At 34.3% G+C, this 3,791-nt stretch overlaps 1 long non-coding RNA gene across 3 annotated transcripts; it reads left to right on the top strand.

Annotated features, from left to right (window-relative positions):
* LOC109723091 lies at positions 422–2,651 on the top strand. 3 transcript variants are annotated; one of them, XR_002219605.1, is made up of 4 exons: positions 422–1,211; positions 1,513–1,623; positions 1,980–2,096; positions 2,633–2,651. It is a non-coding gene; the product is annotated as an uncharacterized LOC109723091 (long non-coding RNA). The 3 variants fall into 3 exon arrangements; XR_002219604.1 differs by lacking the exon at positions 2,633–2,651 and adding an exon at positions 2,258–2,618 and having other exon boundaries at positions 423–1,211; XR_002219603.1 differs by lacking the exons at positions 1,980–2,096; positions 2,633–2,651 and having other exon boundaries at positions 657–1,211; positions 1,513–1,775.

The following is a 3,791-nucleotide window of genomic DNA, read 5'->3' as shown; positions in this document are numbered from 1 at the left end:
CCTACCAACCGCTGTGTAACCTACCCTTCTCTTCTAGACAATTATTATCCCGCTAAGACCTATTTTTTTCTCTCCATACTTTCTTTTCCTAAATCTCTTCTCAGGACACTAACTCGTACTCCCACAACTCTCTCTCTTTCTAGTTCTCTTTATTGGACACTAACTCGTACTCCCACAACTCTCTCTCTTTCTAGTTCTCTTTATTGTATCATATTTTATAGGATCTTATAAAATTTTTTCAAAATTTTTATTCTATTGTACAATTTGTACTGAATTTTCTATATAGCATGACTACTTATTTACGAAGTTCATAATTTTTTTTAGACATAAACTCCTAATATAGAGTTAGTAACTACGATGTTATTGAGTAGATTCAAAAGAACAATTTTAATATTTTAGATTATATGAAACATTTACGTAAATACTAATTAATGTATTATTTTTAAAATTTTTTATAATGTATATAAAAATATTCTGAATACCAACATAATTTGTCACTCCCGAGTCCCAGCAGAAACCTATCAGGCACGTGCACAAACCCGCCGTATGCACAAGGCACCTCCGGTGCATACAAGATCTACCAGAAAAACAAGCTATAAAAAGAGTAGAAAAAATAATCCTAACATCTATATATCTATATATCCTCTATTAATCCTCGTATTAGTCATCCACGTGTCATGTTTATCTTAATTCAAATTACTTTAATCCCACACTACCTCAAATTCCATGTGTTGCTTCGCCATGCCGCTTAGACCCCTCCCCCGCCTCTTCGATCCCTTCCCCAACTCTTTAATCTCCTCCTAATAACCCTACTAACCAGAGAGAGAGAGGGCGCGCGTGCGACACCGCCACTTCGATCCTTCCCTTTCCTCTTCGATTCTTTCCCCGCCTCTTCGATTTCCTCCTAATAACCCTAATAACCCGAGAGAGAGAGCGCGCGCAAGCACACGTGACACCGCCTCTTCGATCTCCTTCTAATAACCCTAATAATCTGAGAGAGTGGAGCGCGTGCGCGATACCTCTTTCCTTTCCCCTATCTTCGCCTTTCGCCGGACAACTTTGTCGCCACCATGATATCCGCCGACAAAAACCCCAGCGGCTCTAATGGACTGAAGCAGGCCCCCCTAGAACCAGTCCCCGCTCAAGGATCAGGAGCAGCCCCCGTTCAACGAGCAGAAGAAGAAGAAGGATTAGAAGAGGATGAGGATCTGGTGAGTACATCGTCTCCCTTTCCCCTCTCTCGATCTCGATCTCGATCTCTCTTTGCTTTAATCCAGAATGTTGCTATGTATTTTTGATAAAATATCTGCATAAAAATTCAAAATTACCTAAATATATTATCTAAGCTTTTATGAAGAATCTAACTGAGCCCATTATGTCCAAGGGATGATTAATTTGAGAGATCTATTGCTTACCAGTAAGATCTCTCATTAAGCAAAAGAAAGGAGTAATAAGATTTTTATGGCGTTAACGCTAATTTATTTAATTAGCTAAACTCCTATTTTACTTCAGGGCGCTAACAAATGGGGACTTCGAGATGGCTCTGGCGAGCGGATTCACAAGCGCTGCCGTGCGAAAGTCACTTCACTATATTGTTTTTAAGAGAAATTTGATTTAGATCAGGTAAGAGAATAAGACCAAGGAATCTCTGTATTCAGTTAGTTAAATGTGAATTTGAGCCTCTCCGGTGTATCCTCTATTATTTGCTATCCTTCCTTCACAATACTCTAAGTAACTCTTCAGAATATTTATGCAATAATTTTTCTTTTCCTATAGTTCTTTCTTTTCTTTGGTTTCTTTCGTTGATTTTCTTTGAGTTGTAATTCTTTTCTAAATTTTTTAATGTGTTTGTAATACTATTGTATCTAATCAAATATGGTTATATCTTTTCAACCAAGTCATCCCCCTCAATTTATAGACAAATACCTATGAAAATGTGACTCCAATATCACTTTAATTGAGTATGAAAAATTTGATAGGGTTTACCTTGCTAATAAGAGAAGCTTTAGTAGAAGACGAAGAGGCTTCGCTATACATCATAAGTCAGCTGATGGGGATGTATTGGTTTTTCAATTGATCAAATCTACAAAGTTAAGGTAATGATTCAATCATAAGAAAAAAAAAATGATCAATTGAGTTATTACTGTTTAAGCAATTAGAATGTCTTTTTAATATTTAGTGCTTTAAGTTGTGCTTTTTCATTCTAATGCTGCTTTTAATCTATCATGTTATGTGCTTACTCAACTATTTGACATAGTACATTAAGCTGAAGAGACGTGGACATAGCCGAGTATATTTCACAATAAAACAAAGCCGGTCTAAGGATTCGGATAAGGAGTCGAGATAAAGAGATTATCTGTGGGTTGCACTTTATTGGGAAAGTGTAGAGTTGTTTAACTAATTAATTTTACTTTATCGTTTTTATTAGAACCGTCACTTATAAAGTAAGATTTTGGCCTTTTCTCCAAAAGTACTTTCCACATAATATTTTAGTATATGTTGTTGGTACTTTGAGTATTAGTAACTTCAAGAAAAATGAGTATTGGAGTAAAAACTTCTGATCATACAGATTGCGTCAAAGAAATTCAAAATTGTGTCCTCAAATTCTCATTTTCTATTATTTTAATCACAGCTCACTTCTCTGTTGATTGATCGGTTGATCCCGGGTCTTCTCGCTTTGAAGTTCAAACACTAGAAATATTATCATGAATGTTATCATACTTTTCGACTCTGTGGTTGATTTCGGCACAATTAAAATCTTAGGATAAACCTTCAGCTCTTATTTAAACAAGTTGCAACATTCTAAAAGCCATGAAGGTACTTTCGAAGAATATAGTAAAAGTAAAAAATTTTAGACGACGTGTATATCACAGCGAAAGGATAAGACTTGTCATTGTTCTCTTCTTGGATCATACTAGATATTAGAATTTCAGCTTTGAAATTTGATTTTCGTAAGGGTTGTTGTGTTTGCTTTTTGTGGTTCAATCAAAATGTACGGAATGTATTGCACTTTTCTTGACAATTTTTCTATTTTCATTTAGTTTTTGAGTGCCTTTCTTTTTCGTTTGTTTTTTCTAACTATACGGTTGTATATGCTTAGTAGATTTTACATATTAATAACTTGAGCTAAAATATCACAGCTTTTATGTATTTTTTGATCGAATCTTAACTTTATTTTGTGTTGAAGCTGCTTAAACTCCAGGAAGTGTTATTTTCTATTAAAGCATGATGTTCTCATAAGTTGTTTTTTGAATTGGACATGAAATGAAACCATGGAATATAATAGTCAAACTAGTTTTAGCCTTAGCTAACTTGAAATATTTAGCTAACTTAATATTTTTTAGGATTTGAAGGTGATAACTTATAGCTATAATGAGCTGCTTAGGGTAAGTTTCTACTTAAGGTACTTATAGCTATAAGTTATCTTAACCTAATTCTATTGTAGGTTATAGGGACACATGTTATAGTGACACTCAATCCATAAATTCCTTTGTGGAGAAGTTTCATTATGATATTTTGGGGAACTTCTTTTGCTCAAAGTTAAAATTATGTGTTACTTCCCGTGGCTTTTTGAATGCAAAGACGAATACATGGTTTGCCTTATTCATGTTCTTGCTAGGAATCTAAATTAATTATTATATCCTTAGAAATCTTTTATACTAGACAATTTTGGATGTTTTATAAGAGAAGTGATTGAATGGCTGTCACGCCCCGGGGCCGATTTTAAAAGTCTTTTTTTTAAAATAGAGTTGCGGAAAACGTGCCATTTTTTTTTTTTTTTTTTTTAACTT

Source organism: Ananas comosus, linkage group 17 (assembly GCF_001540865.1).
Source record: "Ananas comosus cultivar F153 linkage group 17, ASM154086v1, whole genome shotgun sequence".
Classification (NCBI taxonomy): domain Eukaryota; kingdom Viridiplantae; phylum Streptophyta; class Magnoliopsida; order Poales; family Bromeliaceae; genus Ananas; species Ananas comosus.
The sequence above is the reverse complement of the archived record's forward strand: the minus strand, read 5'-3'. Positions and strand labels throughout refer to the sequence as shown.